General features: G+C 53.2%; 16 non-coding genes across 16 annotated transcripts; all 16 read left to right on the forward strand.

The window, feature by feature from the left end:
- The first annotated feature begins 218 nt into the window (after window positions 1–218).
- Window positions 219–409, forward strand: LOC138465746 (U2 spliceosomal RNA). Its single transcript, XR_011267901.1, has one exon. It is a non-coding gene; the product is annotated as a U2 spliceosomal RNA (small nuclear RNA).
- A 623-nt stretch (window positions 410–1,032) lies between these two features.
- LOC138465758 (U2 spliceosomal RNA) lies at window positions 1,033–1,223 on the forward strand. The gene has a single exon (XR_011267902.1). It is a non-coding gene; the product is annotated as a U2 spliceosomal RNA (small nuclear RNA).
- A 627-nt stretch (window positions 1,224–1,850) lies between these two features.
- LOC138465769 (U2 spliceosomal RNA) lies at window positions 1,851–2,041 on the forward strand. The gene has a single exon (XR_011267903.1). It is a non-coding gene; the product is annotated as a U2 spliceosomal RNA (small nuclear RNA).
- A 623-nt stretch (window positions 2,042–2,664) lies between these two features.
- LOC138465780 (U2 spliceosomal RNA) lies at window positions 2,665–2,855 on the forward strand. The gene has a single exon (XR_011267904.1). It is a non-coding gene; the product is annotated as a U2 spliceosomal RNA (small nuclear RNA).
- Window positions 2,856–3,478: 623 nt separating this feature from the next.
- LOC138465791 (U2 spliceosomal RNA) lies at window positions 3,479–3,669 on the forward strand. Its single transcript, XR_011267905.1, has one exon. It is a non-coding gene; the product is annotated as a U2 spliceosomal RNA (small nuclear RNA).
- A 627-nt stretch (window positions 3,670–4,296) lies between these two features.
- LOC138465802 (U2 spliceosomal RNA) lies at window positions 4,297–4,487 on the forward strand. Its single transcript, XR_011267906.1, has one exon. It is a non-coding gene; the product is annotated as a U2 spliceosomal RNA (small nuclear RNA).
- Window positions 4,488–5,110: 623 nt separating this feature from the next.
- On the forward strand, window positions 5,111–5,301 carry LOC138465813 (U2 spliceosomal RNA). The gene has a single exon (XR_011267907.1). It is a non-coding gene; the product is annotated as a U2 spliceosomal RNA (small nuclear RNA).
- Window positions 5,302–5,924: 623 nt separating this feature from the next.
- On the forward strand, window positions 5,925–6,115 carry LOC138465824 (U2 spliceosomal RNA). Its single transcript, XR_011267908.1, has one exon. It is a non-coding gene; the product is annotated as a U2 spliceosomal RNA (small nuclear RNA).
- A 627-nt stretch (window positions 6,116–6,742) lies between these two features.
- Window positions 6,743–6,933, forward strand: LOC138465846 (U2 spliceosomal RNA). Its single transcript, XR_011267910.1, has one exon. It is a non-coding gene; the product is annotated as a U2 spliceosomal RNA (small nuclear RNA).
- A 623-nt stretch (window positions 6,934–7,556) lies between these two features.
- Window positions 7,557–7,747, forward strand: LOC138465857 (U2 spliceosomal RNA). The gene has a single exon (XR_011267911.1). It is a non-coding gene; the product is annotated as a U2 spliceosomal RNA (small nuclear RNA).
- Window positions 7,748–8,370: 623 nt separating this feature from the next.
- LOC138465868 (U2 spliceosomal RNA) lies at window positions 8,371–8,561 on the forward strand. Its single transcript, XR_011267912.1, has one exon. It is a non-coding gene; the product is annotated as a U2 spliceosomal RNA (small nuclear RNA).
- Window positions 8,562–9,188: 627 nt separating this feature from the next.
- On the forward strand, window positions 9,189–9,379 carry LOC138465879 (U2 spliceosomal RNA). Its single transcript, XR_011267913.1, has one exon. It is a non-coding gene; the product is annotated as a U2 spliceosomal RNA (small nuclear RNA).
- A 623-nt stretch (window positions 9,380–10,002) lies between these two features.
- LOC138465890 (U2 spliceosomal RNA) lies at window positions 10,003–10,193 on the forward strand. The gene has a single exon (XR_011267914.1). It is a non-coding gene; the product is annotated as a U2 spliceosomal RNA (small nuclear RNA).
- Window positions 10,194–10,816: 623 nt separating this feature from the next.
- Window positions 10,817–11,007, forward strand: LOC138465901 (U2 spliceosomal RNA). Its single transcript, XR_011267915.1, has one exon. It is a non-coding gene; the product is annotated as a U2 spliceosomal RNA (small nuclear RNA).
- Window positions 11,008–11,634: 627 nt separating this feature from the next.
- Window positions 11,635–11,825, forward strand: LOC138465912 (U2 spliceosomal RNA). The gene has a single exon (XR_011267916.1). It is a non-coding gene; the product is annotated as a U2 spliceosomal RNA (small nuclear RNA).
- A 627-nt stretch (window positions 11,826–12,452) lies between these two features.
- Window positions 12,453–12,643, forward strand: LOC138465924 (U2 spliceosomal RNA). The gene has a single exon (XR_011267918.1). It is a non-coding gene; the product is annotated as a U2 spliceosomal RNA (small nuclear RNA).
- The last annotated feature ends 1 nt before the right edge of the window (window position 12,644 follows it).

Genomic DNA, 12,644 nt, shown 5'->3' on the forward strand with positions numbered 1-12,644 from the left:
CTCTGCAGCCTGTGTCTGGCCGTCTCGCACCAGGCGCTGTGGGACCCATGGAAATCTTGGGGCGGAGCCATGCAAAATATGCTTACCATACCGCCGGGCATGCTGGTCATGCAAATGCTATTCTTGGCCGAGGAATCTGGGGCTCTGCCGCAGAGCGTTGCTCCGAGTCAGCAGGGGAGCTGCCGAGCAGCAGTCTTTCAGGCAAAGCTTTTGTGGGCATCGCTTCTCGGCCTTTTGGCTAAGATCAAGTGTAGTATCTGTTCTTATCAGTTTAATATCTGATACGTCCTCTATCTGGGGACCATATATTAAATTGATTTTTGGAACCGGGAGATGGAATGGGAGCTTGCTCTGTCCACTCCACGCATCAACTTGGTATTGCAGTACCTCCAGGACTGGTGCACTTCCCCACTTGGGGAAAACAATGCTGTGAAAAAGAAAGACTGAGCAATTCTTGAAAGAAGAGCACTTTGCAATATTTTTTTGTTTAAATGTGTTTTTTTTTTCCAGTGTTTCGGAAAAGGTGCTGTTGTGTCACGGGAGGAAAAAAAAGTCTGCCCTTTTTGCTTGCTTTTCACAGGAGCTGCAAAGCAAGGCAAAGGAGCCAGCCAGCCAGCCAGCAGCACAAGGAGGAGATGGGGGACACTGTCCTTGCCCTGCCTCACCCCTGAAAGGCCCCGAACGGCCCCGAACGGCCAAGCCTTATCTGAGGGGGACGCACTTGGGGGAGCATCTCCTGGGCAGCTGAGGGTGACTTTCGGCCGCTAGGTGACGGGGCCAGTGCCAGGCCGGGCTGCAGCTTCTCTGGGTGGAGCTCTGCAGCCTGTGTCTGGCCGTCTCGCACCAGGCGCTGTGGGACCCATGGAAATCTTGGGGCGGAGCCATGCAAAATATGCTTACCATACCGCCGGGCATGCTGGTCATGCAAATGCTATTCTTGGCCGAGGAATCTGGGGCTCTGCCGCAGAGCGTTGCTCCGAGTCAGCAGGGGAGCTGCCGAGCAGCAGTCTTTCAGGCAAAGCTTTTGTGGGCATCGCTTCTCGGCCTTTTGGCTAAGATCAAGTGTAGTATCTGTTCTTATCAGTTTAATATCTGATACGTCCTCTATCTGGGGACCATATATTAAATTGATTTTTGGAACCGGGAGATGGAATGGGAGCTTGCTCTGTCCACTCCACGCATCAACTTGGTATTGCAGTACCTCCAGGACTGGTGCACTTCCCCACTTGGGGAAAACAATGCTGTGAAAAAGAAAGACTGAGCAATTCTTGAAAGAAGAGCACTTTGCAATATTTTTTTGTTTAAATGTGTTTTTTTTTTCCAGTGTTTCGGAAAAGGTGCTGTTGTGTCACGGGAGGAAAAAAAAGTCTGCCCTTTTTGCTTGCTTTTCACAGGAGCTGCAAAGCAAGGCAAAGGAGCCAGCCAGCCAGCCAGCCAGCAGCACAAGGAGGAGATGGGGGACACTGTCCTTGCCCTGCCTCACCCCTGAAAGGCCCCGAACGGCCCCGAACGGCCAAGCCTTATCTGAGGGGGACGCACTTGGGGGAGCATCTCCTGGGCAGCTGAGGGTGACTTTCGGCCGCTAGGTGACGGGGCCAGTGCCAGGCCGGGCTGCAGCTTCTCTGGGTGGAGCTCTGCAGCCTGTGTCTGGCCGTCTCGCACCAGGCGCTGTGGGACCCATGGAAATCTTGGGGCGGAGCCATGCAAAATATGCTTACCATACCGCCGGGCATGCTGGTCATGCAAATGCTATTCTTGGCCGAGGAATCTGGGGCTCTGCCGCAGAGCGTTGCTCCGAGTCAGCAGGGGAGCTGCCGAGCAGCAGTCTTTCAGGCAAAGCTTTTGTGGGCATCGCTTCTCGGCCTTTTGGCTAAGATCAAGTGTAGTATCTGTTCTTATCAGTTTAATATCTGATACGTCCTCTATCTGGGGACCATATATTAAATTGATTTTTGGAACCGGGAGATGGAATGGGAGCTTGCTCTGTCCACTCCACGCATCAACTTGGTATTGCAGTACCTCCAGGACTGGTGCACTTCCCCACTTGGGGAAAACAATGCTGTGAAAAAGAAAGACTGAGCAATTCTTGAAAGAAGAGCACTTTGCAATATTTTTTTGTTTAAATGTGTTTTTTTTTTCCAGTGTTTCGGAAAAGGTGCTGTTGTGTCACGGGAGGAAAAAAAAGTCTGCCCTTTTTGCTTGCTTTTCACAGGAGCTGCAAAGCAAGGCAAAGGAGCCAGCCAGCCAGCCAGCAGCACAAGGAGGAGATGGGGGACACTGTCCTTGCCCTGCCTCACCCCTGAAAGGCCCCGAACGGCCCCGAACGGCCAAGCCTTATCTGAGGGGGACGCACTTGGGGGAGCATCTCCTGGGCAGCTGAGGGTGACTTTCGGCCGCTAGGTGACGGGGCCAGTGCCAGGCCGGGCTGCAGCTTGGCTGGGTGGAGCTCTGCAGCCTGTGTCTGGCCGTCTCGCACCAGGCGCTGTGGGACCCATGGAAATCTTGGGGCGGAGCCATGCAAAATATGCTTACCATACCGCCGGGCATGCTGGTCATGCAAATGCTATTCTTGGCCGAGGAATCTGGGGCTCTGCCGCAGAGCGTTGCTCCGAGTCAGCAGGGGAGCTGCCGAGCAGCAGTCTTTCAGGCAAAGCTTTTGTGAGCATCGCTTCTCGGCCTTTTGGCTAAGATCAAGTGTAGTATCTGTTCTTATCAGTTTAATATCTGATACGTCCTCTATCTGGGGACCATATATTAAATTGATTTTTGGAACCGGGAGATGGAATGGGAGCTTGCTCTGTCCACTCCACGCATCAACTTGGTATTGCAGTACCTCCAGGACTGGTGCACTTCCCCACTTGGGGAAAACAATGCTGTGAAAAAGAAAGACTGAGCAATTCTTGAAAGAAGAGCACTTTGCAATATTTTTTTGTTTAAATGTGTTTTTTTTTTCCAGTGTTTCGGAAAAGGTGCTGTTGTGTCACGGGAGGAAAAAAAAGTCTGCCCTTTTTGCTTGCTTTTCACAGGAGCTGCAAAGCAAGGCAAAGGAGCCAGCCAGCCAGCCAGCAGCACAAGGAGGAGATGGGGGACACTGTCCTTGCCCTGCCTCACCCCTGAAAGGCCCCGAACGGCCCCGAACGGCCAAGCCTTATCTGAGGGGGACGCACTTGGGGGAGCATCTCCTGGGCAGCTGAGGGTGACTTTCGGCCGCTAGGTGACGGGGCCAGTGCCAGGCCGGGCTGCAGCTTCTCTGGGTGGAGCTCTGCAGCCTGTGTCTGGCCGTCTCGCACCAGGCGCTGTGGGACCCATGGAAATCTTGGGGCGGAGCCATGCAAAATATGCTTACCATACCGCCGGGCATGCTGGTCATGCAAATGCTATTCTTGGCCGAGGAATCTGGGGCTCTGCCGCAGAGCGTTGCTCCGAGTCAGCAGGGGAGCTGCCGAGCAGCAGTCTTTCAGGCAAAGCTTTTGTGGGCATCGCTTCTCGGCCTTTTGGCTAAGATCAAGTGTAGTATCTGTTCTTATCAGTTTAATATCTGATACGTCCTCTATCTGGGGACCATATATTAAATTGATTTTTGGAACCGGGAGATGGAATGGGAGCTTGCTCTGTCCACTCCACGCATCAACTTGGTATTGCAGTACCTCCAGGACTGGTGCACTTCCCCACTTGGGGAAAACAATGCTGTGAAAAAGAAAGACTGAGCAATTCTTGAAAGAAGAGCACTTTGCAATATTTTTTTGTTTAAATGTGTTTTTTTTTTCCAGTGTTTCGGAAAAGGTGCTGTTGTGTCACGGGAGGAAAAAAAAGTCTGCCCTTTTTGCTTGCTTTTCACAGGAGCTGCAAAGCAAGGCAAAGGAGCCAGCCAGCCAGCCAGCCAGCAGCACAAGGAGGAGATGGGGGACACTGTCCTTGCCCTGCCTCACCCCTGAAAGGCCCCGAACGGCCCCGAACGGCCAAGCCTTATCTGAGGGGGACGCACTTGGGGGAGCATCTCCTGGGCAGCTGAGGGTGACTTTCGGCCGCTAGGTGACGGGGCCAGTGCCAGGCCGGGCTGCAGCTTCTCTGGGTGGAGCTCTGCAGCCTGTGTCTGGCCGTCTCGCACCAGGCGCTGTGGGACCCATGGAAATCTTGGGGCGGAGCCATGCAAAATATGCTTACCATACCGCCGGGCATGCTGGTCATGCAAATGCTATTCTTGGCCGAGGAATCTGGGGCTCTGCCGCAGAGCGTTGCTCCGAGTCAGCAGGGGAGCTGCCGAGCAGCAGTCTTTCAGGCAAAGCTTTTGTGGACATCGCTTCTCGGCCTTTTGGCTAAGATCAAGTGTAGTATCTGTTCTTATCAGTTTAATATCTGATACGTCCTCTATCTGGGGACCATATATTAAATTGATTTTTGGAACCGGGAGATGGAATGGGAGCTTGCTCTGTCCACTCCACGCATCAACTTGGTATTGCAGTACCTCCAGGACTGGTGCACTTCCCCACTTGGGGAAAACAATGCTGTGAAAAAGAAAGACTGAGCAATTCTTGAAAGAAGAGCACTTTGCAATATTTTTTTGTTTAAATGTGTTTTTTTTTTCCAGTGTTTCGGAAAAGGTGCTGTTGTGTCACGGGAGGAAAAACAAGTCTGCCCTTTTTGCTTGCTTTTCACAGGAGCTGCAAAGCAAGGCAAAGGAGCCAGCCAGCCAGCCAGCAGCACAAGGAGGAGATGGGGGACACTGTCCTTGCCCTGCCTCACCCCTGAAGGGCCCCGAACGGCCCCGAACGGCCAAGCCTTATCTGAGGGGGACGCACTTGGGGGAGCATCTCCTGGGCAGCTGAGGGTGACTTTCGGCCGCTAGGTGACGGGGCCAGTGCCAGGCCGGGCTGCAGCTTCTCTGGGTGGAGCTCTGCAGCCTGTGTCTGGCCGTCTCGCACCAGGCGCTGTGGGACCCATGGAAATCTTGGGGCGGAGCCATGCAAAATATGCTTACCATACCGCCGGGCATGCTGGTCATGCAAATGCTATTCTTGGCCGAGGAATCTGGGGCTCTGCCGCAGAGCGTTGCTCCGAGTCAGCAGGGGAGCTGCCGAGCAGCAGTCTTTCAGGCAAAGCTTTTGTGGGCATCGCTTCTCGGCCTTTTGGCTAAGATCAAGTGTAGTATCTGTTCTTATCAGTTTAATATCTGATACGTCCTCTATCTGGGGACCATATATTAAATTGATTTTTGGAACCGGGAGATGGAATGGGAGCTTGCTCTGTCCACTCCACGCATCAACTTGGTATTGCAGTACCTCCAGGACTGGTGCACTTCCCCACTTGGGGAAAACAATGCTGTGAAAAAGAAAGACTGAGCAATTCTTGAAAGAAGAGCACTTTGCAATATTTTTTTGTTTAAATGTGTTTTTTTTTTCCAGTGTTTCGGAAAAGGTGCTGTTGTGTCACGGGAGGAAAAAAAAGTCTGCCCTTTTTGCTTGCTTTTCACAGGAGCTGCAAAGCAAGGCAAAGGAGCCAGCCAGCCAGCCAGCAGCACAAGGAGGAGATGGGGGACACTGTCCTTGCCCTGCCTCACCCCTGAAAGGCCCCGAACGGCCCCGAACGGCCAAGCCTTATCTGAGGGGGACGCACTTGGGGGAGCATCTCCTGGGCAGCTGAGGGTGACTTTCGGCCGCTAGGTGACGGGGCCAGTGCCAGGCCGGGCTGCAGCTTCTCTGGGTGGAGCTCTGCAGCCTGTGTCTGGCCGTCTCGCACCAGGCGCTGTGGGACCCATGGAAATCTTGGGGCGGAGCCATGCAAAATATGCTTACCATACCGCCGGGCATGCTGGTCATGCAAATGCTATTCTTGGCCGAGGAATCTGGGGCTCTGCCGCAGAGCGTTGCTCCGAGTCAGCAGGGGAGCTGCCGAGCAGCAGTCTTTCAGGCAAAGCTTTTGTGGGCATCGCTTCTCGGCCTTTTGGCTAAGATCAAGTGTAGTATCTGTTCTTATCAGTTTAATATCTGATACGTCCTCTATCTGGGGACCATATATTAAATTGATTTTTGGAACCGGGAGATGGAATGGGAGCTTGCTCTGTCCACTCCACGCATCAACTTGGTATTGCAGTACCTCCAGGACTGGTGCACTTCCCCACTTGGGGAAAACAATGCTGTGAAAAAGAAAGACTGAGCAATTCTTGAAAGAAGAGCACTTTGCAATATTTTTTTGTTTAAATGTGTTTTTTTTTTCCAGTGTTTCGGAAAAGGTGCTGTTGTGTCACGGGAGGAAAAAAAAGTCTGCCCTTTTTGCTTGCTTTTCACAGGAGCTGCAAAGCAAGGCAAAGGAGCCAGCCAGCCAGCCAGCCAGCAGCACAAGGAGGAGATGGGGGACACTGTCCTTGCCCTGCCTCACCCCTGAAAGGCCCCGAACGGCCCCGAACGGCCAAGCCTTATCTGAGGGGGACGCACTTGGGGGAGCATCTCCTGGGCAGCTGAGGGTGACTTTCGGCCGCTAGGTGACGGGGCCAGTGCCAGGCCGGGCTGCAGCTTCTCTGGGTGGAGCTCTGCAGCCTGTGTCTGGCCGTCTCGCACCAGGCGCTGTGGGACCCATGGAAATCTTGGGGCGGAGCCATGCAAAATATGCTTACCATACCGCCGGGCATGCTGGTCATGCAAATGCTATTCTTGGCCGAGGAATCTGGGGCTCTGCCGCAGAGCGTTGCTCCGAGTCAGCAGGGGAGCTGCCGAGCAGCAGTCTTTCAGGCAAAGCTTTTGTGGGCATCGCTTCTCGGCCTTTTGGCTAAGATCAAGTGTAGTATCTGTTCTTATCAGTTTAATATCTGATACGTCCTCTATCTGGGGACCATATATTAAATTGATTTTTGGAACCGGGAGATGGAATGGGAGCTTGCTCTGTCCACTCCACGCATCAACTTGGTATTGCAGTACCTCCAGGACTGGTGCACTTCCCCACTTGGGGAAAACAATGCTGTGAAAAAGAAAGACTGAGCAATTCTTGAAAGAAGAGCACTTTGCAATATTTTTTTGTTTAAATGTGTTTTTTTTTTCCAGTGTTTCGGAAAAGGTGCTGTTGTGTCACGGGAGGAAAAAAAAGTCTGCCCTTTTTGCTTGCTTTTCACAGGAGCTGCAAAGCAAGGCAAAGGAGCCAGCCAGCCAGCCAGCAGCACAAGGAGGAGATGGGGGACACTGTCCTTGCCCTGCCTCACCCCTGAAAGGCCCCGAACGGCCCCGAACGGCCAAGCCTTATCTGAGGGGGACGCACTTGGGGGAGCATCTCCTGGGCAGCTGAGGGTGACTTTCGGCCGCTAGGTGACGGGGCCAGTGCCAGGCCGGGCTGCAGCTTGGCTGGGTGGAGCTCTGCAGCCTGTGTCTGGCCGTCTCGCACCAGGCGCTGTGGGACCCATGGAAATCTTGGGGCGGAGCCATGCAAAATATGCTTACCATACCGCCGGGCATGCTGGTCATGCAAATGCTATTCTTGGCCGAGGAATCTGGGGCTCTGCCGCAGAGCGTTGCTCCGAGTCAGCAGGGGAGCTGCCGAGCAGCAGTCTTTCAGGCAAAGCTTTTGTGAGCATCGCTTCTCGGCCTTTTGGCTAAGATCAAGTGTAGTATCTGTTCTTATCAGTTTAATATCTGATACGTCCTCTATCTGGGGACCATATATTAAATTGATTTTTGGAACCGGGAGATGGAATGGGAGCTTGCTCTGTCCACTCCACGCATCAACTTGGTATTGCAGTACCTCCAGGACTGGTGCACTTCCCCACTTGGGGAAAACAATGCTGTGAAAAAGAAAGACTGAGCAATTCTTGAAAGAAGAGCACTTTGCAATATTTTTTTGTTTAAATGTGTTTTTTTTTTCCAGTGTTTCGGAAAAGGTGCTGTTGTGTCACGGGAGGAAAAAAAAGTCTGCCCTTTTTGCTTGCTTTTCACAGGAGCTGCAAAGCAAGGCAAAGGAGCCAGCCAGCCAGCCAGCAGCACAAGGAGGAGATGGGGGACACTGTCCTTGCCCTGCCTCACCCCTGAAAGGCCCCGAACGGCCCCGAACGGCCAAGCCTTATCTGAGGGGGACGCACTTGGGGGAGCATCTCCTGGGCAGCTGAGGGTGACTTTCGGCCGCTAGGTGACGGGGCCAGTGCCAGGCCGGGCTGCAGCTTCTCTGGGTGGAGCTCTGCAGCCTGTGTCTGGCCGTCTCGCACCAGGCGCTGTGGGACCCATGGAAATCTTGGGGCGGAGCCATGCAAAATATGCTTACCATACCGCCGGGCATGCTGGTCATGCAAATGCTATTCTTGGCCGAGGAATCTGGGGCTCTGCCGCAGAGCGTTGCTCCGAGTCAGCAGGGGAGCTGCCGAGCAGCAGTCTTTCAGGCAAAGCTTTTGTGGGCATCGCTTCTCGGCCTTTTGGCTAAGATCAAGTGTAGTATCTGTTCTTATCAGTTTAATATCTGATACGTCCTCTATCTGGGGACCATATATTAAATTGATTTTTGGAACCGGGAGATGGAATGGGAGCTTGCTCTGTCCACTCCACGCATCAACTTGGTATTGCAGTACCTCCAGGACTGGTGCACTTCCCCACTTGGGGAAAACAATGCTGTGAAAAAGAAAGACTGAGCAATTCTTGAAAGAAGAGCACTTTGCAATATTTTTTTGTTTAAATGTGTTTTTTTTTTCCAGTGTTTCGGAAAAGGTGCTGTTGTGTCACGGGAGGAAAAAAAAGTCTGCCCTTTTTGCTTGCTTTTCACAGGAGCTGCAAAGCAAGGCAAAGGAGCCAGCCAGCCAGCCAGCCAGCAGCACAAGGAGGAGATGGGGGACACTGTCCTTGCCCTGCCTCACCCCTGAAAGGCCCCGAACGGCCCCGAACGGCCAAGCCTTATCTGAGGGGGACGCACTTGGGGGAGCATCTCCTGGGCAGCTGAGGGTGACTTTCGGCCGCTAGGTGACGGGGCCAGTGCCAGGCCGGGCTGCAGCTTCTCTGGGTGGAGCTCTGCAGCCTGTGTCTGGCCGTCTCGCACCAGGCGCTGTGGGACCCATGGAAATCTTGGGGCGGAGCCATGCAAAATATGCTTACCATACCGCCGGGCATGCTGGTCATGCAAATGCTATTCTTGGCCGAGGAATCTGGGGCTCTGCCGCAGAGCGTTGCTCCGAGTCAGCAGGGGAGCTGCCGAGCAGCAGTCTTTCAGGCAAAGCTTTTGTGGACATCGCTTCTCGGCCTTTTGGCTAAGATCAAGTGTAGTATCTGTTCTTATCAGTTTAATATCTGATACGTCCTCTATCTGGGGACCATATATTAAATTGATTTTTGGAACCGGGAGATGGAATGGGAGCTTGCTCTGTCCACTCCACGCATCAACTTGGTATTGCAGTACCTCCAGGACTGGTGCACTTCCCCACTTGGGGAAAACAATGCTGTGAAAAAGAAAGACTGAGCAATTCTTGAAAGAAGAGCACTTTGCAATATTTTTTTGTTTAAATGTGTTTTTTTTTTCCAGTGTTTCGGAAAAGGTGCTGTTGTGTCACGGGAGGAAAAACAAGTCTGCCCTTTTTGCTTGCTTTTCACAGGAGCTGCAAAGCAAGGCAAAGGAGCCAGCCAGCCAGCCAGCAGCACAAGGAGGAGATGGGGGACACTGTCCTTGCCCTGCCTCACCCCTGAAGGGCCCCGAACGGCCCCGAACGGCCAAGCCTTATCTGAGGGGGACGCACTTGGGGGAGCATCTCCTGGGCAGCTGAGGGTGACTTTCGGCCGCTAGGTGACGGGGCCAGTGCCAGGCCGGGCTGCAGCTTCTCTGGGTGGAGCTCTGCAGCCTGTGTCTGGCCGTCTCGCACCAGGCGCTGTGGGACCCATGGAAATCTTGGGGCGGAGCCATGCAAAATATGCTTACCATACCGCCGGGCATGCTGGTCATGCAAATGCTATTCTTGGCCGAGGAATCTGGGGCTCTGCCGCAGAGCGTTGCTCCGAGTCAGCAGGGGAGCTGCCGAGCAGCAGTCTTTCAGGCAAAGCTTTTGTGGGCATCGCTTCTCGGCCTTTTGGCTAAGATCAAGTGTAGTATCTGTTCTTATCAGTTTAATATCTGATACGTCCTCTATCTGGGGACCATATATTAAATTGATTTTTGGAACCGGGAGATGGAATGGGAGCTTGCTCTGTCCACTCCACGCATCAACTTGGTATTGCAGTACCTCCAGGACTGGTGCACTTCCCCACTTGGGGAAAACAATGCTGTGAAAAAGAAAGACTGAGCAATTCTTGAAAGAAGAGCACTTTGCAATATTTTTTTGTTTAAATGTGTTTTTTTTTTCCAGTGTTTCGGAAAAGGTGCTGTTGTGTCACGGGAGGAAAAAAAAGTCTGCCCTTTTTGCTTGCTTTTCACAGGAGCTGCAAAGCAAGGCAAAGGAGCCAGCCAGCCAGCCAGCAGCACAAGGAGGAGATGGGGGACACTGTCCTTGCCCTGCCTCACCCCTGAAAGGCCCCGAACGGCCCCGAACGGCCAAGCCTTATCTGAGGGGGACGCACTTGGGGGAGCATCTCCTGGGCAGCTGAGGGTGACTTTCGGCCGCTAGGTGACGGGGCCAGTGCCAGGCCGGGCTGCAGCTTCTCTGGGTGGAGCTCTGCAGCCTGTGTCTGGCCGTCTCGCACCAGGCGCTGTGGGACCCATGGAAATCTTGGGGCGGAGCCATGCAAAATATGCTTACCATACCGCCGGGCATGCTGGTCATGCAAATGCTATTCTTGGCCGAGGAATCTGGGGCTCTGCCGCAGAGCGTTGCTCCGAGTCAGCAGGGGAGCTGCCGAGCAGCAGTCTTTCAGGCAAAGCTTTTGTGGACATCGCTTCTCGGCCTTTTGGCTAAGATCAAGTGTAGTATCTGTTCTTATCAGTTTAATATCTGATACGTCCTCTATCTGGGGACCATATATTAAATTGATTTTTGGAACCGGGAGATGGAATGGGAGCTTGCTCTGTCCACTCCACGCATCAACTTGGTATTGCAGTACCTCCAGGACTGGTGCACTTCCCCACTTGGGGAAAACAATGCTGTGAAAAAGAAAGACTGAGCAATTCTTGAAAGAAGAGCACTTTGCAATATTTTTTTGTTTAAATGTGTTTTTTTTTTCCAGTGTTTCGGAAAAGGTGCTGTTGTGTCACGGGAGGAAAAAAAAGTCTGCCCTTTTTGCTTGCTTTTCACAGGAGCTGCAAAGCAAGGCAAAGGAGCCAGCCAGCCAGCCAGCCAGCAGCACAAGGAGGAGATGGGGGACACTGTCCTTGCCCTGCCTCACCCCTGAAAGGCCCCGAACGGCCCCGAACGGCCAAGCCTTATCTGAGGGGGACGCACTTGGGGGAGCATCTCCTGGGCAGCTGAGGGTGACTTTCGGCCGCTAGGTGACGGGGCCAGTGCCAGGCCGGGCTGCAGCTTCTCTGGGTGGAGCTCTGCAGCCTGTGTCTGGCCGTCTCGCACCAGGCGCTGTGGGACCCATGGAAATCTTGGGGCGGAGCCATGCAAAATATGCTTACCATACCGCCGGGCATGCTGGTCATGCAAATGCTATTCTTGGCCGAGGAATCTGGGGCTCTGCCGCAGAGCGTTGCTCCGAGTCAGCAGGGGAGCTGCCGAGCAGCAGTCTTTCAGGCAAAGCTTTTGTGGGCATCGCTTCTCGGCCTTTTGGCTAAGATCAAGTGTAGTATCTGTTCTTATCAGTTTAATATCTGATACGTCCTCTATCTGGGGACCATATATTAAATTGATTTTTGGAACCGGGAGATGGAATGGGAGCTTGCTCTGTCCACTCCACGCATCAACTTGGTATTGCAGTACCTCCAGGACTGGTGCACTTCCCCACTTGGGGAAAACAATGCTGTGAAAAAGAAAGACTGAGCAATTCTTGAAAGAAGAGCACTTTGCAATATTTTTTTGTTTAAATGTGTTTTTTTTTTCCAGTGTTTCGGAAAAGGTGCTGTTGTGTCACGGGAGGAAAAAAAAGTCTGCCCTTTTTGCTTGCTTTTCACAGGAGCTGCAAAGCAAGGCAAAGGAGCCAGCCAGCCAGCCAGCCAGCAGCACAAGGAGGAGATGGGGGACACTGTCCTTGCCCTGCCTCACCCCTGAAAGGCCCCGAACGGCCCCGAACGGCCAAGCCTTATCTGAGGGGGACGCACTTGGGGGAGCATCTCCTGGGCAGCTGAGGGTGACTTTCGGCCGCTAGGTGACGGGGCCAGTGCCAGGCCGGGCTGCAGCTTCTCTGGGTGGAGCTCTGCAGCCTGTGTCTGGCCGTCTCGCACCAGGCGCTGTGGGACCCATGGAAATCTTGGGGCGGAGCCATGCAAAATATGCTTACCATACCGCCGGGCATGCTGGTCATGCAAATGCTATTCTTGGCCGAGGAATCTGGGGCTCTGCCGCAGAGCGTTGCTCCGAGTCAGCAGGGGAGCTGCCGAGCAGCAGTCTTTCAGGCAAAGCTTTTGTGGGCATCGCTTCTCGGCCTTTTGGCTAAGATCAAGTGTAGTATCTGTTCTTATCAGTTTAATATCTGATACGTCCTCTATCTGGGGACCATATATTAAATTGATTTTTGGAACCGGGAGATGGAATGGGAGCTTGCTCTGTCCACTCCACGCATCAACTTGGTATTGCAGTACCTCCAGGACTGGTGCACTTCCCC

The sequence above is a fragment of the Ambystoma mexicanum genome, chromosome 1p, assembly GCF_040938575.1.
Source record: "Ambystoma mexicanum isolate Mex_15411 chromosome 1p, UKY_AmexF1_1, whole genome shotgun sequence".
NCBI lineage: Eukaryota > Metazoa > Chordata > Amphibia > Caudata > Ambystomatidae > Ambystoma > Ambystoma mexicanum.